Source organism: Panthera tigris, chromosome D4 (assembly GCF_018350195.1).
Source record: "Panthera tigris isolate Pti1 chromosome D4, P.tigris_Pti1_mat1.1, whole genome shotgun sequence".
Taxonomy (NCBI): domain Eukaryota; kingdom Metazoa; phylum Chordata; class Mammalia; order Carnivora; family Felidae; genus Panthera; species Panthera tigris.
Window position 1 is genome coordinate 77,900,567 of NC_056672.1, and position 24,630 is coordinate 77,925,196.

Sequence of the window (24,630 nt, forward strand, 5' to 3'; positions counted from 1 at the left end):
GTGTCTTCCTAACCCTCTAATCAGGCACCCAGTCCTGTGGATTCCAGCCTTCATTGTATCTCTCATCTTGATAGCCTACTCTTCGATAACTCAGGGGAAAAAAATTACAGTAGGGATTTTATCGATATGGCAGTTATCTCTCAGGGCTTAAGCTGAAGGATCAATGCTTATGAGGCTCAGGAGGACAAGATGGCCCTCAGAGGGGCAAGATAAAAAATGGAAGGCTGATTAACAGGCAAGATAAGTGATCACTTTGGCACCTAAAGATGTCCCACTTCCCCTGGTTTAACAGGTTAAGGGAGAAAAGAAGATTCTCTATCTACAAAGGTCTTTTCAGCATCTAAACCAACCTCTGTTCTGCTAGCTTATCCGGCTTAACAGAGAGCAATCAAGCTACTCATCCTAGAACTGTGGATGCAGGAGCCACGTAGAAGGTATTTTAAAAGAGGCGGTAAAACAAGCCCAACATTAAAAGCAGAGAATATTGCTTTAATTACTGGCTGTGTGATTTTGGAATATGTAACTTCACCTCTCTGAGACTTGTTTCCCTCCTTGGTACTTAAAGATTATAACATTTATTTCATGGGGCTTTTATGAAGATGAAATATATGTAATCGATCTGGCACATGGGAGGGAATCAATAAATGGTGGCTATTATCATTACCAATCATGGTGATAAAATGAGTAAGACACAGCTCTTCTATTCTGGTAGGAACGTGAGAAGCAAGTGAATGTTAATTGAATAATATTTAACGAATGGCAATTACATGTCATATGGTGTGAGTGTATGTATATATTCATACACGCATATAATCAATGCTTATTGTTAATAATTAAGAGTTGTTAAGAGCTAGTGGTTGTTAATTGGCAATGGTTGTTCACAGTGTCTTAGCTTTGACAATAGTATCCCATATTAGGATGATAAAAGTTCTGAACTCAGAGCTCAGAGGGGCTTCCTGGTCGGTGTGCACATCAGTGTTCTGGAAGGGTGATGTGCTCTGATTCCACAGGGAGAGGGCATGGAAGCCCTGTGTTTCAGACTCTTCCAGATCTCACCCTCTATGTGTTCACTCTGCTGTTCCTAAGTTGCATCCTTTATAATAAAACTGTATTAAAAGTGTAATAACACTTTCTTAAGTTTTGTGCACTGTTCTAGCAAAATATTGAACTTGAAGGGGTCATGGGAACACTGGAATTTGTAGCCAGTAAGCCAGAAATGTGAGTAGCCTGGAGATGCCATGAACTTGTGGCTGGCACCTAAAGTGAAGGCAGTCTATGGATTCTTGTGGGGGATCTATGGTACATCTGAAGGGCTAGTGCCAGAATTAAATTGTAGTACACCAGTGAGTGTTGGAACAGTTAGGGCTGAAACAGAAGAGTTGATTCCAGAATCGTAATCCACCATTCACAAGCGAAAGAAAAAAATCACATGATCGTATCAATTAATGCATTTTTAGAATTTCACAAATTTCAACATTCTTGATAAAAACTCTTAGAAAAATGGGAACAGAGGACTTTCTCAACACGAGAAGAAGTGTTTGTTTTTTAAAAAATAAACGATAGCAAACATTACGCGTAATAGTAAAAGGCTGAACCATTTTGTCTGAAGATTGGTAGCATGGTAAACATATCTACTCTCACCACTCTTATTCAACATAGTGTTGGAAGTTCTAGTCTGTGCAATAAAGTAAGAAAATGAAGTTAAAAGGCATACAACTCAGAAAAGAATAAATAAAAATTTCCCTATTGAAGATGACATGATTGTCTACACAGACTGTCCCAAGGAATGTGAAAAGAAGAACAAGACGAGGAAGAAGAAGCTAGAACTAATGAGTGAGCTCAATAAGTTGTCACAGAATATAAGATCAAGGTAAAAAAAAATTGTATTTATTTATACTAACAATGAACATGTAGACGCCAGAATTAATAATATGCTACCGTTTCCAGTGACTGAAAAAAGAGGTGTAAGCATTACAAAACATGTATAAGACTTGATTACTGAATGCTACCCAATATAGAAGGAGGAAATCAAAGCTCTGGATAAATGGAGAGACATAGCACATTCATGAATTGGAAGACTCCATAAAGACGCTATTTCCCACAAATGGATACACAATTTTAACTCAATTTCTATAAAAATCACCCCAAGGTTACTTTGTAGATATAGACAAGATTATTTTTAAGTTCTGAAAAAAAGAAGAAGAAGATGGTAAGAATCCGTCTTCCTGATCTTCAGACTGACTATAATAAGCTACACCAATTCAGATAGTGTGGTATTGGCACAAGGATAGACACATAGATCAGTAGAACAGACTAGAGCACCTAGAAAGAGAACTACACAAATGTGCCCTACTGATTTTTGGCAAAGTTGTTATTTTAAGCCACTAAGTTCGTGGTCATTTGTTATGCCAGGAAGTGAAGATTAATACAGGGTCCTCACTAATTATTAAGATTGTATAAATGGGTCCTGAGGCCAACCATTTGAGGACCACTCTCCTGTGATCTTGGGCAAATATTTTAAATTTTACTAGCCTCATTCAGCTTCCACCCCTGTAAAGTTAAGATAACAATTTTCCCAAAATAATAGGGCTTTCTGAGTATCAAATGAGATCATTCATTTAAAGTAGATAGCAAAAATGTTTGGCATTTGGTTAGTGCTAATATGTGTTAGCCATTATTATTGACAGAACTATAGTTGGTTAGATCAGAGTCACAGAGGAAAGAGGAGGGTAAAGAAAAGTACTAAAAATGAATAAACACAGTAAATAAAAGTCCTAAAAGTATCTTTTTCTTTAATGAACCAGATTTGACTGCAATAAAAATAAACTCTGTTGGGTGACCCTTCTCCTGAATCACTTTTTATTGTTGTGAAAATATTGATCTGTTGAAGCAGGTTGTCCTCAAAGTGTATAAAATACTATAACTCTTCAAAAAACAACAACAGCAAAACTCACACCAACTCTTACTGATGTGAAATATAATGGCCGATCCTACACTTTTAATTTTATTTCATTTCTGCATATCTTGGCAAATGTCTTGCATAAGAAAGGCCTGGCCTTTTCACAAATTATCTTGATGCTTAAGAGCACATTTTTCTGAGCCTAATCTTCTGTCTGCATGCCTTAGGAAGGATAGACCCCCAAAGATCTCCTTTCTTAAAACCACTGGGTAGATCAACTGTCATCATCTGATCTTCGGGGATAGGGATGAACACGTTCTTGTAAAAGCGACCAGGCTGGACCTCACAACCCAAAGAGCAAACATACTAACAAGAAACAGAATTAACATCTTTAGCCTTCCACTACCCCTTTTGATCTCAAAACCAAGTTCATGAGGGGGTGCTGTTCTTTATTCATGTCTCCAACCATTAAATATATTGAGCAGGTACCATGCGTAAAATACATTTCAAGTCCCTGGGAATGTGCTTCTTGCTGGTGTAGGTCTATAGTCCAATATTCACTATAGCCGAATCCTTATGCACGCACCATGCACCAGTAATTCAATTAAATATTCCATATAGCACTCTGTACCACCCAGGTCCTAAGACAATGCGTGCTGGTTGTTATCATACAAAGTAAAGAAATGAATTCTTTTTTTTTTTTTTTTAACGTTTATTCATTTTTGAGACAGAGAGAGACAGAGCATGAACAGGGGAGGGTCAGAGAAAGAGGGAGACACAGAATCCGAAATGAGCTCCAGGCTCTGAGCTGTCAGCCCAGAGCCTGACGCAGGGCTCGAACTCACGGACTGCGAGATCGTGACCTGAGCCGAAGTCGGACGCTCAACCGACTGAGCCACCCAGGCGCCCCAAGAAATGAATTCTTGTCATTCAGACGCTGTTCTGAGATTCTTCTTTTATAACTTGATCTAACCCAGCCCTCTCCTCCTTTCTCTGAGTTACTTTCTATCATATCAACCTAATTTTTTCCTCCTTCTGCTTCTTCATATCCTTTGGAGCTGTCTGAAATTATTTTCCCCACTTGTTCTTCTACTCACTTATTGTCTATTACCCCCCAATTAACCATAAATTCCAGGAGAGAAGAGATGTCATATAACTTATCTCTGTAGCCACGTGCCCAGATCTATATGTGCCATAGTTAGTGCTCAGAACACATGAGTGTATAGATAAGGGAATCATTTGCCAGTCTCACTTCTTTTGGTCTGGAACTTCACTGCCCAATGTGGTAGCCACACATGGTTGTTAAGTACTTGAAATGTGGCTAATGCAGAGTGAGATATGTTCTAAGTAAAAAGTACACATTGGATTCCAATGACTTGGTCCAAAAAAGCTTGTAAAATATTGCATTAATAATTTTTATGTTGATTCTATGTTAAAGGAATAATATTTTGAATATATTAGATTAAATAAATATATTATTAAATACGTTAAAAGTTAATTTCACCTTTTTTCAACCTTTTGGAGTGTGGCTACTAGAAAATGTAAAATTTCATATGTAGTTCACCTTTATGGCTCGTGTTATGTGTCCATTGGACAGCACTGGTCTACAATGGTAGCCATTGAAAACAAATTCCAGGAGAGAGTGATGCTAAGTGAAATAAGCCATACAGAGAAAGACAGATACCATATGGTTTCACTCTTATGTGGATCCTGAGAAACGTAACAGAAACCCATGGGGGAGGGGAAGAAAAAAAAAAAAAAAGAGGTTAGAGTGGGAGAGAGCCAAAGCATAAGAGACTGTTAAAAACTGAGAACAAACTGAGGGTTGATGGGGGGTGGGAGGGAGGGGAGGGTGGGTGATGGGTATTGAGGAGGGCACCTTTTGGGATGAGCACTGGGTGTTGTATGGAAACCAATTTGACAGTAAATTTCATATATTAAAAAAAAAACAAACCAAAAAAACCAAACAAACAAACAAAAAAAAAATGAAAACAAATTCCAAGAAATACAGAGATGTGGATAGGTCAATTACTACCAGGGCCCAGGAGAAGAAGGAAACATTTGGAATAAATTCAGATTCTGGCTCCAGGCAGCTTAGAGAATGATCATTCCAAATGAAAAGAGGTGGTATATTTATGTCCAGCAAGGTGTTTAGTAGAAGCCAGACGCCGCACCCACACTGACGGTTTGGGAAAAGTGGGCTAGGATTAAGGCTGCCACAACCACATTCCAGACCTCTTCAGAAACCGCATCCCTCCCCTTGATGTGTGACCCAAATACTATCAGGATGTTGGGCAGCGATTAATGGTGACAGTTTTACGAGCACAGTGGTGCATAGGGATACAGACAAGGAGCTCCCCAGCCGCTCAGGAGGGACTTTTAAAGGCCATTAAATCAATGCTGTGATATTTTATGTTTCACTCCAACGGTCCTGGCTTCAGACGGGCCAATTCAGAGAGGGATCTGTGTATGCATGCGTGAAGCTTCTCTAGAATTACAGTGGAAAGCTTTGATAACAGGCTGGTTCTGCTTTGCCTTAAACACGGGGCTTGGAGAACTTCTCAGGTAAGGAGCCTTGTCTTACGCAGTTTTCCCAGTGGAGAGAGGTTGCCTTTTGTTCAGGGTTCCTGATCTCTATTTTTTTCTTTGGACACTTGAAGTATGTGGACGTCCAGAAAGCCAGGGGTGGCTTTGGTTGATATGGCTCTGAGACTTTCTCGACTACTGCTTTTATTTTTTATTTATTTATTTTTTTACATTTATTTATTTTTGAGAGACAGAGACAGAGCACGAGTGGGGAAGGGGCAGAGAGAGAATGAGATACAGAATCCAAAGCAGGCTCCAGGCTCTGAGTTGTCAGCACAGAGCCCGACATGGGGCTCGAACTCACAGACCGTGAGATCATGAGCTGAAGTTGGATGCTTAACTGACTGAGGCACCCAGACTTCCCCTCGACCACTGCTTTTAAACTGCAGCGGGAATGAAATTCCCCCACAGGAGAAACGGCTGATAACGCTCATGTTCTGCTTCCGTCCCAGGTCTAGAGCTCAGGAATCTGTTTTTATTTTTTTTTTTTTTAATTTTTTTTTTTTAACGTTTATTTATTTTTGAGACAGAGAGAGACAGAGCATGAATGGGGGAGGGGCAGAGAGAGAGGGAGACACAGAATCGGAAGCAGGCTCCAGGCTCCGAGCCATCAGCCCAGAGCCTGATGCAGGGCTCGAACCCACGGACCGTGAGATCATGACCTGAGCTGAAGTCGGAGGCTTAACCGACTGAGCCACCCAGGAGCCCCTCAGGAATCTGTTTTTAAGCCCAAGTAATTCTGATGCTGATGGTCTATGTAATTCACAGTGATCTGAGATATTTGCCTTCTAGGACAATGAGGGACTTGAAGTCCCCATAAGGAAAGGAGCTTGTCCGAATCTCCACTGAACCCCAACTTCTGGGGATGATGTAGTCATGACGTTTTTAATGGCTCACTGAGACAAACCATGACCAGACTTTCGGCAGAACTGTTAAGCTAAATACTTGGGGGCGGAGGGCAGGTGGCACGTTATGATCTTCGGTGCCTTCCTTGACTTGGAGGCTGATCCCACTCCTACCCTATGCTCAATTGTCTTTCAAAATAGAAGCTCTTTGTATGACCTCCCACTCCTCAAAACATGTGAAAGGGGACATTAAATGGTGCTTCCAGGAGTCTGAGTTCAAGGGTAAAGTTAGATTTGGAAACTACTAGGTTTCAAAACCAAATAAAATTTTTGTTTCTTCATATATACTCTGTTTACTTATAGCAGGGCTTATCAGGGTCTTTAATACATTCATGTCATTCAATTAATTTAACCTCAGAAATCTCACAAAACCCTAGGTAGGGAAACAACAAGGACTCTAGCATATTCAATGTTATAGTATTTTAATATTTATTACTTCTTGCAGTTATGACCACTCTCATGTGAGGGAAGGGTTGCTACTAGGACCTTCCCCAGTTAATGGATGAGGGAAGCTAAGGTACAGGGGGTTAAGTCACTTACCCAGAAGCACAGAACTCACACTCAGGTCTTCAGCCATGAAATCTAGGATTTTTTCCCACTGTCCTATGCACTGGGTTAGTGGAAAATTAAGGGGTTTTATTCAGGAAAGGGCACTTTCTATTTTGTTCTTCTCTCCAAATTACTTTGCACTTTTTTCCCCCTCCCAGACCCAGCTAGAACCCTGCAAACAAAAACGTGCCAGTTTCAACACCCCAGATGTGGAATCTGTGGATGAATAGGCTCACCACCTGCCTGCTCTCCACCCTTCACCACTGACTATGGATCCCATGCTTTCTTGATTGTCAATTAATATTTAACTTAAAAACAACACCAACACACACACACACACACACACACACACACACACACACACAAACAAGAGCATGGAAAGTGCATGATGACTTCAGTGCTCACATTTCGGTGACCATTGTGACACCTCAGAACAGAGGAAAGTTGGGAATGAAGGGACCCTTCTCAGTGACCAACCCAAGCCTCAGACCCTCCATTCCTGTGAGGCTGGCAGTCTCCCCCACTCCAAGTCCAGTCCAGTGAGAGTCAGATATGACCAAGAAACACAGTCCTTTTGGAACGTACCAGTGAGCAGCACCCAGGATCAAGCATGAGTTTCTGAAAGTATGTTGACAAGACACCAGCCACTTTGCGATAATGTGTGATGACGGATTGTCCCCTCCCCAGGTCTCTAACCATGGTGGCCTCCATGTTTCTGGCAGCCACACCACAAAATGGAGTTCCCAATTTTTTTTATTATAAACTTGTTTAGCATTTATTTTTGAGAGATAGAGAGAAACAGAGCGTAAGAGGGGAGGGGCAGAGAGAGAAGGAGACACAGAATCCGAAGCAGGCTCCAGGCTCCGAGCTGTCAGCACAGAGCCTGATGTGGGACCCGAGCCCACAATCCTCGATTGAGATCGTGACCTGAGCCGAAATCAGGGGCTTAACCGACTGAGCCACCCAGGCGCCCCTGGGGTTCCCAATTTTTTGTCTCCCGTGTACACGTATACCTCTGGCTGGTAGGCCTGAGTCAGAAGCATCATAACGTGGCAGTCTCTCTGGACCTAGATTCCCCATTTCTTTTTTATAGATTTCCATTTCCTTTCATTCTTGTATTTGTGTGAGTGCGTGTGCATTGTGTATACATGAGTGTGCATATATGTGTGCAAGTGTGTGCGTGTGCCCCCACTGAGTGCACTGACGAGGAGAGACGTTTACTAGTTCCTTAGTGCCACGTCGTAGACTCGTGTTCTCTCTATATAAACACATTTCTGCAAATGACAAATGCAGTCATTAATTATTCAAGACCACAGCTATCCTGGCATTCACCACTGGGAAGCCCTTGTAGAAGAAAGTAACAGACTTGCACAGGGGAAGCAGGACCCAGGGATGTTCCCAAACACCCCCCACAATCTTATCTTCCGTTTCTACATCAAAGGAAACCACTGAGCGCCAACATTACAGACTAGTGCTCGATAGCATCATGGTTTAGATGCCCCTTGTGATGAAGAGCTGGCCACCTCGGGAGAGTTCCCCACTACTGTTTCAGGTTCTCTGTAACAGCTTCTGTTGGTCCTCAGTGGCTCCGTAGAGCTTTAAGGAGCTAACCTGTCCCTTCTACCTAATAGCATTTCCTATCTTTCCTCGGCCCCCGGCAGGAAGAAAAAAATTAAGTTTTAGAACATTAATAAACAATACCACTTTTCCTTTACAATGATCAGAGCTTATTAAGAAATAAGATTCAAGAAACACAGCAGTGAAACTAAAACCTCCCCGATTTGTTAATGACAAAGCTTATGTGGAAGGTAAACCAGGTCAGCCGTCATTAAGGGCTTTATTTTACCTCACCTCTGAATTAAATTTACCCACCTGTTGTATGCAGCACTGGGTCACTGAGTGCTCCCCATGTCCTGACCCCAATCTGGGCAGAGACTGCCTCTGTAAACTATCCACTGGGAAAAGGCAGACGTGTAGGTCCTGCGGACAGGGGCCGGCTCTACAAAGAGGTAGCTCAGAAGGGGACGAGATGAGCGAAGCCAGTGTTTTCCTCTCAAACAGCAACCATGTAAGTGAATACTTATCCTCTGGGGAAGAGGGAAAGTAAAACCAGAGAGAAACAGTAAGTCTCTTTCCCCCCCTTTTTTTTTTGCAATGGGATAAGATTTCCCTCCCTCGGCAGATACTTGAGTTGTAGAGAAGAGGAACATCACTCCCCCTCCCTAGCGATTGATATCTCTTGTTGGGCTGGCCTCATTAACTCATAATCCTGGTTGACCTTCTCTGGAAGTCATTTGTGCTTCAAATTTCCATTTTGCTTGTGAGCCTGAGAATAGATAAAACTATGATGTCTAGGCAGAGCAGGGTCCAGTTGAGGAAACTGAGGTCCAGAGTGATTAAGTAGCTCCTTCAGGATCACACATCCGCACATCAGACCCCTGCCTCCTCCCCATCAGGGTTCTTTTTTTGCCACAGCACCTCTCTCTGCCATGCTGGCTCCCCAGGTGAGGACCATTAGCAGGGCAGACTATCGTTACAGTATTATCTGTCAAATGAAATAATGATTCTGAGATTCTGGCAGCCTGAGCCAGATGAAAACTGGCAGCCCCAGGAGGAGAGAGTATTTGACTCAGCACAGTCCCTTAATCCATCCTGTCTTCTACTTCCTCCTCGCACGGCACAGGGGGAGAGTGGTAATCTGTCTCTATTGCCTTGGCAAACAAGCAGATGTTGAAAGCAAGCTGAGAACTGACGACCAGAAAAGCAAAATGGGGGAGGAACCTGGATTCTAAAGGAAGATTTTGATTTGATCAAAGGGAGGAAAATGAGAACAAAGGGATAAAAATGAGACAAAATGGTTTAAAGAGGGGGAAAGTTTCACTGTGCCAGAGCCCGGGAATAAGAAAATAGAGAAAGGTGATCATCCCTCATTAATGGAATCCCATGCCTTGCACACCCTTGGCAGGTGACATCCATGAGAATCTTGTTCAATTGGCCTGGTTTTGCAGCCAATCGGAAGTGAAGCGCTCAACGTGATCTATTTTAAATGTATTGCAGCTGAATTATTTAATTTGAAATTTAGCTGGTGCCACAGGCACTGGAGCGGGAGCAAGAAGAATGAACAAAATTATTTCATTGGAAAACGGTTTAATTTTTAATTATGAGAGGGAGCACTTTGGGGGAATGAGGTGATTGGTCCATGAAAGCTCTGTCTCCTGGATTCATGTGGAGTCATGACAAGCACTTCAGTGTATTTAATTATCCTGTCCTGGTGTCTGTCCACTGATTCTGGGAACTAACAGGGAGAAGAGGCATAAACAGAATTATAATAATAACAATGATAATTGCAGCTCATGTTTGTGTGGAGGAAACTTCCATTGATTTGCTTGTTATAGATACCATAAGGTAACCTTGAAGTCTTTTTGTCTTTTTGTATGAAAAGAGGAAAGGATACAAAGCCCTCTGCAATAGTAGAAAGCACACCTGGGCTGGGAATGAAGAATACAGTATCCTATCTTTATTATTGCCACGGTAACTATAATCATGCAACCTTGAACAGGTCACTTTACCTCCCTATGTGTCTGGGGACTTTTGTGATCCCTTTCAACGTTAAAATGTGCCTCTCCTATGTGACTCTAAACCAGAATCTGTTCTCTGTAGATGAGGCTCTTTGGGAATCCAATTCATTCTACTAAATATCATTCTTATAATGCATCATTTAATAACTCTTTACTAAGCAGTACGTGGTCCATATGACCTCTCAGAGTCAGGCAGACTTGGATTTGAATTCAAGTTATGATAGTTCCTAGCCTGGTACTCCTGAGCATGTTAGTTGATTTCTCTGAGCCAAAATCTTCCCAAAATAGGGAGAATGGTAGTGTAGCTGACTCTTGAACAATGCAGGGGTGTGGGGTGTCAACACTCCATGCAGTTGAAAATCCACATGTAACTTTCGAGTCCCCCAAATTCAACCACTAAGTCTTCTGTGACCAGAAGCCTTACTAATAACATAAACAGTCAATGAATACCAATTTTGTATGTTCTATGCATTATATACTGTATTCTAATAATAAAATAGAGAAAAAAGTTATTAAGAAAATCATAAGGAAGAGAAAATATGTTTTTAGTACTGTACCGTATTTATTTTAAAAATTCATACAATCAACAAACTAAAAGACAACCTACTGAATGGGAGATGACATTTGCAAGTGACATATCCAACAAAGGTTCAGTATCTGAAAGGTATAAGGAACTTATACAACTCAACACCAAATCATCATCATCATCATCATCATCTAGTTAAAAAGCAGGCAGAAGACATGAATGGACATTTCTCCAAAGAACACATACAGTTGGACAACAGACACGTGAAAAGATGGTTAACATTACCAGTCATTAGGGAAATGCAAGTCAAAACCATAATGAGATATCACCTCACCCCTGTCAGAATGACGAAAATCAAAAACACAAGAAATAGCAAGTGTTGGTGAGGATGTGGAGTAAAAGGAGCCCTTGTGCACTGTTGGTAGGAATGCAAACTGGTGCAGCCACCAGTAAAACAGTATAGAGGTTCCTTAAAAAGTTAAAGATAGATTACCATATGAACCAATATTTCCACTACTGGGTATTTATGTAAAGGCTATAACACATTGATATATGCACTGCTATGTTTATTGCAGCATTATCTACAATAGCCAAATTATGGAAACAGCTCAAGTGTCCATCAATAGATGAATGATAAATAAATGGTGTGCACACACAAACACACACACACACATATGCACACACAATGGAATATTACTCAGCCATTAAACAGAATGAAATCTTGCTATTTGCAACAACATGGATGGATCTAGAGGACATAATACTAAGTGAAATAAATAAGAGAAAGACAAATGCCTTATGATTTTACTTACATGTGGAATTTAAGAAATAAAACAAATCAGGGGCACCTGGGTGGCTCAGTCAGTTAAGGATCCGACTTTGGCTCAGGTCATGATCTCACAGTTCAATTTGTGAGTTCGGGCCCCGTGTTGGGCTCTGTGCTGACAGCACAGAGCCTGGAGCCTGCTTCATTTCTGTATCTCCCTCTCTCTGCCCCTCCCCAACTCGCACTCTGTCTCTCTCACTTAAAAATAAACATGAAAAAACAAGTTTAAAAAAAAAAAGAAAAAGAAATAACACAAAGAAACAAAGAAAAGAAAAGAGCCAAACAAACAAACAGACTCTTAACAATAGACAACAAATCGATGGCTACCAGAGGGGAGATGGGTGGAAGGATGGGCAAAATAGGTGAAGGGGATTAAGAGTACACTAGTATACTTACCATGGGGCACCTGGGTGGCTCAGTCAGATGAGCATCCAGCTCTTGATTCCAACTCAAATCATGATCCCAGGGCCATGGGATCAAGCCCTGCATTGGGCTCCATGCTGACCATAGAGTATGCTTAAGATTCTCTCTCTCTCTCTCTCTCTCTCTCTCTGCCCCTCCTGTTTGTGTGCACACACATGCATGCTTGCTGTCTCTAATATATATATATATATATATATATATATATATATATATATATATATATAATATATACAATATATATATGTATATTATAAAAATATATATTAATATAAAAATTTTATAAGAAATATATATATATTCTTATGAAGAGCACTGAGTAATGTATAGGACTGATGAGTCACTATATTATACACCTTAAACTAATATAACATTGTATTTTAATTATTCTGGAATTAAACATGTGTTTAAAATATTTATAAGTGGATGTGTGCAATTCAAACTCCTGTTGTTTAAGGGTCAATTGTATTGCTTCAAGGTTTGTGGTAAAAATTAAATGATGTTGTCCATGTAAAGTACTTAAAAGTGAAGTTCAGTAAATACTAGTTTCATTTGTCATTGGCATCATCATCCCCATCACCATTATCATCATCGTCACCATCATCATCAGTAATATCATCACCATCATCATCACCATCCCCATCACCGTCATCACCATCACCATCACCATCATCATCCCCATCACCATCATCACCATCACCATTATCATCATCATCATCAGTAATATCATCACCATCACCATCATCATCCCCATTACCATTATCATAATCGTCACCACCATCATCAGTAATATCATCACCATCATCACCATCACCATCCCCATCACCGTCATCACCATCACCATCACCATCACCATCATCATCCCCATCACCATCATCACCATCACCATTATCATCACCATCATCAGTAATATCATCACCATCACTATCATCACCATCCCCATCACCGTCATCACCATCACCATTATCATCATCATCCCCATCACCATCATCACCATCATCAGTAATATCATCACCATCACCATCATCATCCCCATCACCATCATCACCATCACCATTATCATCATCATCATCAGTAATATCATCACCATCACCATCATCATCCCCATCACCATTATCATCATCGTCACCACCATCATCAGTAATATCATCACCATCATCACCATCATCATCACCATCACCATCATCATCATTGCCATCACCATCATTGTCATTATCATCAGTAATATCACCATGATCATCATCACCATCCCCATCACCGTCATCACCATCACCATTATCATCATCATCGCCATGACCATCATCACCATCATCAATAATATCATCACCATCATCACCATCACCATCACCATTATCATCATCATCGCCATCACCATCATCACCATCATCAGTAATATCATCACCATCACCATCATCATCACCATCACCATCATCGCCATCACCATCATCACTATCCTCATCAGTGATATCATCACCACCATCATCATCACCATCACCATCACCACCATCATCACTATCACCATCATAACATGCTAGGTTCTCTCATAGACATTGGGAAAATGGAGGTGAGTAAGATGTAGTTCCTATTACCAAAGGGACATTAATATTCTAAGGAAAATAGACACAAACTGTAAATGTTGTCATTCAGGTTTGAACAAGGGACTCTAAGATTATAGAAGAAGAACGGGAAACTGTGGCCCATGGAGATCACATGGCTTGCCCAAGAACATCCAATGTGTTATGCATAGTGCTGGAACAAGAAGCCCAGCATTCTGTCCTCATTGAAAATAAATACAACCTCCCCCCCCCAAAAAAAACCTTTATAAGAAGATATTTCAAGAAACTAAATGAAATTAACGTCCTGAGTCTAACCTCTGCAAATTGTCCAATAGTCTCTTCTATTTTCCCACACCTCGGGGACTATCAAACAAAGATTTTTACTATTTTCTATTCACAACTCAGTTTTAAATCAGTAACAAATGGTGCAAAACATGGTACATGTATATACATATGTGTAATCTCGTGTGAATGTGTAAGTACAAATATTCAGAAATGTGTGTCTGTAGGCACATGTAGCTGTATATAGCGATGCATACTTGATCCCTATGCACAAACATTAGTCTGTTTGTGGATAGCCCATGTGCATATCCATATGTGACCATGCATATATTTATACACAGGCATGCATGTGTTCAAACATACATCCACACAGATACATATGCACAGAGGGTGTTTTGACAACACTGTGAACAGCTCCAGCAGCAAACACCGTGGAGATTCCTATAATTTAATTCAGCAATTGTCAGTAAACTTTGATTCTCGTTCGGGAGGAGCTGGGATCTCCAGCTGCACTGGAGCCTTAGCTCTCAATCATCTTAAGTCAATTAAAACAATGCTTTAAAGCATCAGGCTTCTGCCTTAACTGCACATCTAAAATATAGAGTTTGTACTTCGTTCCAAGTAAATCAGACAGTCCTAGATCAAGAATAGAACTTGACAATGGGTCTCAAGTGCTATAACAACTTCAGGAGCATGCTTGAGATGCCCATCATTCATTCTCAGTCCCAGAGACTCTAAGTCCAGACCCAGGGGTCTATGTTTTACAAGCCTCATCGGGGACTTAGATGTGGTGGTTTGTGGAATATCTTTTGAGGAGGACTGCATTTGAGATGATCTAAGCCTCCTCATTTTGCAAATGTAGATAGAGATCCCAGATGGTGATGTGACTTTCCAAAGTTCTGCTGTTGTTAATGGCAAGATGGGATTTGCAACACAGACCTTGTGCCCATTTCTCAGCAGGTTTGTGTATGGTGTTATTATTTTACCTGTGCAAGTCCCTCATCTTCCAACAGGGTTTTAAGCTTCCCAGGGTAACCTCTTTCTCCTCATTCTCTCTTTCTATTTCTCCCCTCTCATTTCTATCCTTATCTCTATCTCTATCTCATCTCTATCTCCAGTATTTGAATACACATGATAAACCAAATGAAGAGAGCAAAACGTGGAGAAATGCATAAGAAAAATAGCTTGGTGGAAAAGGGGGTGGCCTGCGTCTGGAAGAGAGTGAATAGTTACTGAGTTTCTATTTTGTGACAGGCAGTTTGTTAGAGCTTTCTATCAGCTAGAACTACGATTGCCTGCAAGTAACCGGAAGCCTAACCAGAGGGCTAAAACTAATAGAAATTTATTTTCGTTGGTCAAATATGGATCCAGAGTAAGGACTTGACAGTATGGAGACTGGTAGCTGTATGTTAACAGGTCTGTTTGCCATTTCCTTGTCACCTCCTAGTCACAAGATGGTTGCTGCAGCTCCACCCATTGCATTTGAAATCAAGGCAAGAAGAAGGCTGGCTAGACATACCAGTTTCATTTTTCCTTTTTATTGAGGAACAAAAGTTTTCCTAGAAAATTTCATGAGATTATGTATAACCGGAGAAATATTTAGCTGAAAGATTGTTCTGAGAAGTAAAATGGCTTATTTGTTGTTAGCAAAGACGAAGAAGGATCGGCTTTGGGATATTTTGCATCTTCACACTTATATCATGATGGAGAAGGGAAGGAATAATCCATGTGATATAAAGACAAAACAGTCGGCCCTTCTTTGCCAATGTTTTGTAGGTGATGATGGGAAAATTGTGTTTTCATGCAGCAGGCAGCATTCCAAATTTACTTTACATACCAAGAACTGAGCAAATTTCCTTTACATACCAAGAACTAGGTGCTGTAAATATAAGATAGAAATAGACAAGATTCAAGCAATGGTTACACTTAAGGACCAACCATGGGAGCAACATTGAAATTCAATATAACATGTGCTATAATGGAAACAAAGTGTTCTATTTTTGCATGTCATTTGCATGCCCCTCTAAGCCTTGATTTGCTCTCCCTATGTCTTAGGACAAAGAACTAAACCCCACAAAGTTCAATATGATCAAAACTGGGACCACCTTACCAGACTCATCCCTTCTCATTCTGGGCACACATCCATCACAAGCTTTCTGTAATTACTGTAATGGGCCAAGCTTCTTCGTACCTCAGGCCCCTTGCACATGCCATTCCCTCTGTTTAGAATTATGTTTTACCCACCTCAACACACTTCACCTATCAATCTCTATTCATTCAATCTCAGCCCTCATATGATATCTAGCCCCTTTGACTAGACCATATCCCACCCTTCTAACACTCATAGTGCCCGTCACATTTTGCTAGTATATGCTTGTGTGACAGTTTGATTGATATATATTTCTTGCCCTATATTTTAGACTCCGTGAGGGAAGGGGCTATGTGTACTTGGATAACCATTTCACCTCCAGCACCTAGCACATAGTAGGTACTCAGTAAACATCTCTTAAATTGATGGACACATGAATGAGTAGAATGAAGCAATTTGATTGATATATATTTCTTGCCCTATATTTTAGACTCTGTGAGGGAAGGGGCTATGTGTACTTGGATAACCATTTCACCTCCAGCACCTAGCACATAGTAGGTACTCAGTAAACATCTCTTAAATTGATGGACACATGAATGAGTAGAATGAAGCCTCAAGTTCTATTTAGGCTCCATGAGGTCTATAGCATTTGAACTTGTCCTCCTCGATCCTTTATTTTACCACCTCTTAAATAGATAGGACACAGTGATGATCGCTCAGGGGTTTCCCAGCTTTATTTTTTACTGAGACCTACTCCTGAGCTCTGACTCCAACGCTGCCTTTCTATGTGACCCTGGGCAACACGCTTAACCACTCTCAGTCTCAGTCCCCTTCTCTGTGAAACCAGTAGAGATGATCTCTAAGGCTCCTTCCACACCTGAAACATCAGTGAGTTTTTGAAACTCCAGAAGGAACATGAAAACCACAGGATGAGAGCCGGAGGGATTCTGCTGAGTTGTGGGTTTTGCAGGTGTATCTCAGCAGGTTCCCGGGAGCCATTCTTGAAGGGACTCAGCGTGTTACCTGGACTAATTTATAAAGGAAATGAAAAGGAAATGGACTCGTTATAATGAACACCATTAATTCACCACTCCAGACTTCACTGTTTGAACAGCAAGTATCAAGCCATTCAATTGTCATCTGTCGATTGAATTCTGCTATTTTGCCTGTTGGAAATGACCGGCCAACACAACAGCGTGCAGACAACGACATGACTACTAATTAGCATATATATTGTTTGTCCTGGTATAAATTTATGGCAAACAGAAATATTTTACACTCCAGTAAAGTTAATAAATGAAGCTTTGGGCTATAAAAATTTCATGTTCCTTTGTGCAAAGGTCAATTATAAATAGTTAAGCACATATTCATTCAAAAGTGTGAGGCCTCGCAGCCAGGAGAATGAAATATATTCTGGTCAATTTATACTCTGGCTGGACTTGCCTCTCATTTTATAGCTTTGATGACATCCCTCTTTGCTGGTCCACAGTGGCTGGTTCCTAAAGAACTCCTCTGGCTAGAGAGACTGAATGAAATGAGTATGTACATGTTCCCAGGTCTGGTTTGACACCCACAGTGTATTCAACAAATGTTGGTTTAAACTGAAGGGGACAGCCCATGTGAGAGAAGGAGGAAGGGATCCAGAGCAACTCCTAAAACCCTTTGCTCATGGCAGGAACACTGGATAGATAGGGGTTCTGGTCCCAGTTCTGCTATGAATCCACTAAGACACCTTGGCAAAGTGACTTTCTCCTCTCCATGCCTTTTTTTTTTTCCTCTCCCAATGAAAAGAATGGATTGTATCGGTATTCCAGTAATCTATGGCTCCATAAAAATTACCCAAATGTAGGTTGGTTTGTTGTTTTTAAAACATTAATCATTTTCGTACATCTCGTGCTTTTGTGGTGAGGAAATGAGGCTGGGCTCCATAGCAGATCCTTCTCTTCTGTCTCAGTGGAGACCGTAGTATTTCCCTGGCAGACGGGCTGGTGTGGAGAGTGCAGGATACCTACTTTCATTTGTCTGGTGCCTTGGGAGTATGGCTAGAAGGCTGTGCTCTGCTGAGACTGCTGACTGGAGCACCTATGGGTGCACACCCTTCCAGCACGGCATTGGCAGGATAATCAGACTTGGCATATGGCACCTCAGGCTCTAAGAGAGTTTTCCAAGGGGCAGGAGGTGGAAGCTGACAGTTTCTTACAATCTGCACCCAGAAAACTGGCATGGCACCCTTTCTGCCACCTGCTACTGCAGAAAGCGATCGTAGGGACTACCCACATTCAAGTAGAGACAACATAGACCCTGCTTCTTGATGAGGGCAAGATCAAAGATCTTTCAGCCACCTTTAAGCTGCCACTATATCTAAGCTTTTGATTTTGCTCCATATTGAGAAGTGTTACATGGAAAAGGATTTGGTGGATAAGTACATTGAGAAAGTTGAACCACTGTTTTTAAACAACCAGACACCTCAGAGTCTTTTACTTATCCTTCATTCTGTCAACACTTACTGTTCACTTGTGAGGCTACAAAAAATGTAGCAGTGAACAAAATGGAGCTTGCCTTCTAGTGAGGAGGGGGAGTTAGGCAATGATAAAAGAAACACATAATGACTGGTCCTGGTAGGTATGTATTAGGAAAGCAGGCTGCAGTGACAGAATTTACATTTTCAGACGGGGCAATTAGAAGGGTTGAGAAAAGCATATGTCAGGAGGTAGCTGAATAGTTAGAATGGAAGCCATACAGAGAGTCTGCACCGTACCAACAGCAGGGTCCGAGGCCCTCGGGGTGGGTGGGTTATTGGCCGAAGTGGCTGGGATGGAGTGAAAGAGAACCTAAGAGCATAGTGTTGAGTCAGAGAAGTAGGCAGGGCCTTGGGGAGCCAGGAAAGACTTAGGAATTTATGGAAAGGGTAATGGAAAACAACTGGAGGTTCCTGGGTAGGGGTAGGATACAGTTTGACTTTCAAAAGAGCTCTCTGCCTGCTCTACAGAGAATAAACAATGAGGAGTAAACACGTAGAGGACTGGTTAAGAAGTCATTGCAGTATTCAAAGTGAGAGATGATGACGTTGGCACGACCAGTGATGGAGATGAGACTAGGAAGTAGGGGCACTGTCTCCTCAGATGGGTATATTTTAAAGATGGCTCCCAGGCCCTTGAGAAAGACATTTCTGGGTTATAAAACTTGCAACAGTCTGGGAGAAGATTTACATCTCAAAGGGACAGAGAAAGAATTTAAGACTGGAAGTTTTCTGAAGCAAACGCTCTACGAAAAGGCAGGTCGTGTTCAGGAAGAAACCTGTCGAAGGCTTAGTTAGACTAGGGGCAGTGTTAAGACTGCCTGCTCACTCTGTCATCTGATGCTTCCAGGTTCGGAAACTTTGGCACTTGAGATGGAATCTCAGCAGCCTGGGGCTGTTCTGCCACAGACTGCAAGACCCTGCACAATTACACTAAATTATCTTTGTCTCCACTTGTTAATTCTTCTACCTCAAAGCCTTTGCATGCTTCTTTTTTTTTTTTTTTTCCGGAAAGGATCTTCTACCAGATCTTGGGGTGTCTGACCTCCTTATTTCCTGCCAGTCTTCAGTCTTAGTGAGGCCTACCCTGACCACTGTATTTAAAGCAGCAACTGTCCCTCTGCTGTCCTCTCTCCCCTTTATCCCTTATGTACTATTTCATTTATTTATTACATTTCTTGTTTATGATCTGTCTCCTTCTGCTGGAATGGCAGCTTTATGGGCCCTATAATGTAGCCCGTCATAGAATTACTTATGATAGGAAGAAATTTAAAATTAAAAACACTGTAAGGGACAACATTAGAGGAAGCGTCAAGGAAGCTGACGCCTCTACTCAGAGGAATAGTATGCAGTCACTTAAATTATGTTTATAAAGAGAATCTATCAGGAAAGCATACATATAGAGAGGATAGTTTAAAAGGTTCACGTAAGTGCTATCTTGTAAACACCAAAATTTAAAAAAATAACTATGAATAGAAAAAAAACATTGGGAGGAAATGTGTCATGGCATTCATAGAGATTTTCTTTAGATGATATTATATCTATACTTATATATGTATATTTATATCTAGATAAAAAGATGCCTATCTATATTTATATAGATATTTAATGTTTTATTCTTTTCTTAACTTTAATGTTTTTTTAATTTTTAATATTTTTTAAATTTATTTTTGGGATGGAGACAGAGCATGAGTGGGGGAGGGGCCGAGAGAGGGAGACACAGAATCGGAAGCAGGCTCCAGGCTCCGAGCTGTCAGCACGGAGCCCGACGTGGGGCTCAAACTGGTGAACCACGAGATTGTGACCTGAGCTGAAGTCAGACACTTAACTGACTGAGCCACCCAAGTGCCCCTAATGATTTGCAACTTTTAAATAATGAGCAGGTTTGTTTTTAGTATGGAAACGTAGAACATTTAAAAAATTAAAGACTCTATAAGACTCTTAAGATTATAAACTTCTGGTCCCAAATTTGGGACACATCCATGTCATCCAAACTGCCTTGGTGCTTATAATGGGCCATGTCTTAAAATTTTTTAACTGATTTATTTATTTTGAGAGACAGAGAGAGCCCAAGCAGGGGAGGAGCAGAGAGAGGGAGAGAGAGAGAAAAAACCAAGCAGGCTCCATGCTATCAGCATGGAGCCCGATACGGGGCTCGAACTCAAGGACGGTGAGATCGTGACCTGAGCAGAAACCAAGGTCGAATGGCTAACCTACCGAGCCACCAGGCACCCCTAATGGGCCACGTCTTGATGTGTATGAGGTATTGAGAACAGAGAAAGCTGAAGCCTATCTTTTGAAAAACTCCCATGGAGCAGTTTGGGGACAGAAGCATGCCCACAGGGTGCTTTGGGGACCCCGCATACCACAGAGAGGAGCTGGGTACGCAATGCAGCAGGTATTATCAATATTAGCCCAGTAACTAGGCAACTAAAAGATTTGTAAAGAAAGCACAGCATCACGCGATATGCAGGGATGTGTTTTAAGGAGACACGGTGGGGATTAACAGCCCTGTGATTCATGGAAACAGCAATTTGTCACTGGCGCTATCTGCAGCCGGTAGGGGACAAAGGTAAAGACAATGCAGAACTGTGCCAAGGAGCTGAGTGATAAGCACAGACGGGCAAAGCACCAGCATGACTTTGCTTTAATTATTCTGAGCCTTCCTCTAAGCAAAGTCTGGGGGCATTGTTGTCCCACTTTTCTTTGTTTTCCTGTTTGTTTTTAAACACTGAAGTCAGTTTTTCTAGGCTGTCTCCTTGGACCAAAGGGAAGACTCTTGTTTTATTGCATACCTACTAGGTCCAGCCATTAGCTACAGTGGTATCTTTTAAACCTCTCTGTTACCAGCAGCATGGGCATTATTATTATTCTTATTTCAGACGTGAGTAAATTAAGACTTACCAGAGGTGATGGTGCACTTTTGTTACAAGATTATACATTAGTAGCTGTAGGCTCTTTGTATACAATTCCTGGCTACCCAGCCTTCCTCAATGTCCGCATCTACATTGCCAATTAAGTTATACTTGTGTATTGAGTGTTTCCTCTGGAGCTGGGTTCAGAGAGACCTCTAAACCTGTTGCTCAGAGTTGGAGAATTACAGACGATTGCAAAAGGAACCACAGCATTTGGTGTTGGGTCTGTCAGTTGTCCAGGCTGCACACTGATGTGATAAGTTCACAGGCTTCTCAGCGTTCGATTTTCTAGCAAAATGGAAAATGCAATTACAGTATTCCATAAAATATCGTTGTTGGTTCAAATATAATTAAGCATCTTATTAAATCACTATTTTACCAAGTGGGATGCAGAGACTCTCCAGGGCTTCCTTAGAGAAAAACAGAGGCTGCTCTGAAAGGGGCGGGGGGCGGGGCAGTACATCTCCAGGGAGTTATAGTTAATAACCAGAGTTCTTAGGAGAAAGTGCTGCAAGGCGACTCCCTTATAGGGCAGACTCTCTTATTAAGAGTTTAATGGTAAAGTTGACTGAAGCTGACTCTTTCCATTACAATAGCTTTGGAATTTATTTCCTGGGGATCCACTTTCACTGCTTGACGTTAAGGGAGTTGGCTGCAGGGAGAAGATCCAGGAGGTGAAACACCACTTGGGGAGATACTTACCTTGTCAAGGAGAATAAAAGAAGCCTCCATTAGAAAGAACCTTAAGGACTGAGCATTTACTGTGCACCTACTATGCTCCAGGCACTGGGTAAGGATATTGTCCATTTTATTTAGAGAGAAAGAAGATGAGCTATTAAGGTCCACGAACAGACTCACATGTCACTGAGCTTCTTTTCTGTGCCAGGCACTGTGCAAAGGTACCGATCAGGCAGTTTCTCACTGATTGCCACGACAGCCTGAAGAGGCATTTAGCAGGTGAGGAACCAGATCACAAAGAGATTAACAAATTGCCTGTGCCACATGACTAGTAAATAGGAGATATGCTATTGATTTCCAGAATCTTCATCTTTGGCCACTGTTTTAATTGGCAGCTAAGAAAACTGAAGCTCAGACACTAAAGAACTTATTCTACACTAGAAAACACCTCATGCAACATTACAAGTTTAAGGGAAGACGAAGCTCATTTCAAAACCTAGTGCTGTTCTAGGATTGTAGGCAATTTACTTTGCCTTTCTGAGGCTCTCGCCAACGTTACTGACACAACAGTAGTCGTTAGAATCATGCAAAGGACTTGCTGAAAAGTCCAGATGGCTTGGTTCCACCCCCAGGGTTGTTGATTCAGTGTGTCTGGGTGGGCCAGAGCACTTGCATTTCTAGCAAGTTCCCGTATGACACCGATGCTGCAGACTGGGGACTCCACCTGGACAAACCCCACTCTGCCATACTCAGAATTCAAACTCTGGTTGTCCCTGGACTTAAAGACAGACTTGGCTGTAGTATCCGGGACATTGATGTTGGAGACTTGGTCTGATCCTTCCTTCTTCATTGCCTGGTTGTGTGGTCTTAGGCAAACTTACTGGTTCTTCTGAGCCTCATACTGCTTCCTTTGTCACCACGCTGCTGATGAGGATTATAGGGAGTGTTGTATTGGAAAGTATCTAGCCTATGATCTAGCCAAAATATTCAATAGATACCGATTGTCAACATTAGAAAATTATCAAGATTATTTCCATGGTGCATGGCTTCAGACTTTCTTTACTTTTTTATTCACTAAATATACCAAGCGCTGCAACATTTCTTGCAATATTTTCATTTCTTCAGTCTCTGTATTCCTAATTACCAAAATATGCTGTAGGTCCACTGTAAACCATACAGAGCAAACCCTGCACCTACACCTCCCATCATTATTGCTGGAGAAATATTACATATGTAGTTTTAGTTCAGAAGTCATGATTCACAGAATCCCCTAGAAGACAAGGTACTAAGTGTTTTTGAATCTTAGTTTCTGTAACCATCAAGGACCAGGAATCACCAGGGAGGAAGCCCAGAGATAAAAGTCAAGTTGGAAGATGGGTAAGTCCTTAATGCCAGAGGGACTGTGTCTCAAATTGAGAAGCTTCTCACCCTCTTCCATTAAAAAGGCATTGCTAGTGAATCTACATTAATAACTGTTGACCAAACCAGTTAGAAAGTCTATTGGATTAAAAAATATCCTTTAGTAGTTAAGATAAAACCTTACCTCTCCCAGCCCGCTCAACCCCAAGCAGAAGCCACTAAATTCTACATTCTACATTCTACAGAAGCCACTACTACATTCTTTCTGTCCCATCTTTTGTTCAAGTTGAAAATCAGTCCATCTGGTTCACCTTGAATCTTGAGCTGCATATTTTTAGCAGCATAAGAAACTATGTTGCCAGCATTGCTGGGGAAAAGGCAGAGCCCACGGTGTTCTCTAGCCAGGAGGAGGGCAGGAGGCTCAGAGGAGCTGAGTGCCTGAAGCTTGGATGGTTCACCAGCCTCGATTCTTAACTAAGGAGCATGCTGGCTGGTGCCATGACCGAAGGACCATGGGCCAGGAGTTAGAATTTCCAAACAGGAACTCTGATCTCAGGCCACCAATTCTTTAATGATCAAGATCAGTGTGGGAAGAAGTTTCAGAGTAATAAAGAGGGCTCTCATGTACTATTATTATAATTAATACCAAGCAGTATCTGTTAAGGAATGGACATGTCATGTAGTAGGAATTATAATAGTTAACACTCATATATGCTTGCTGTGTGCCGCTCATTGTTCTAAGTGTTCTACCTTTGTTGGCTCATTTTATTATCATAACATTTCATAGATGAGAAAAACAAAAAACAAGGAACTGAAAGGTTGATGAACTACCAGGTGCTGTGTCATTAATTATCCTACGATTTCGAGGGAAGGGTATTCTTGAAACCCTAATTTAGCAGATGAAAAAAAATGAAGGTGACTTCCCTGAGATCACACAGCTTGCT

At 41.3% G+C, this 24,630-nt stretch overlaps 1 long non-coding RNA gene across 3 annotated transcripts in view; it reads right to left on the reverse strand.

The window, feature by feature from the left end:
- Positions 1-10,151: 10,151 nt before the first annotated feature.
- Positions 10,152-24,630, reverse strand: part of LOC122233135 — a 54,742-nt gene continuing 40,263 nt past the window's right edge. For 2 of the 3 annotated variants that reach the window (XR_006210612.1, XR_006210610.1), the window contains 2 exons: positions 21,639-21,937; positions 15,708-16,006 (listed from right to left, as the gene is read on the reverse strand). This is a non-coding gene — a long non-coding RNA (uncharacterized LOC122233135). Of the gene's footprint in view, positions 10,235-15,707; positions 16,007-21,638; positions 21,938-24,630 lie in introns of those variants that run through there. The other variant, XR_006210611.1, reaches the window with a different exon arrangement.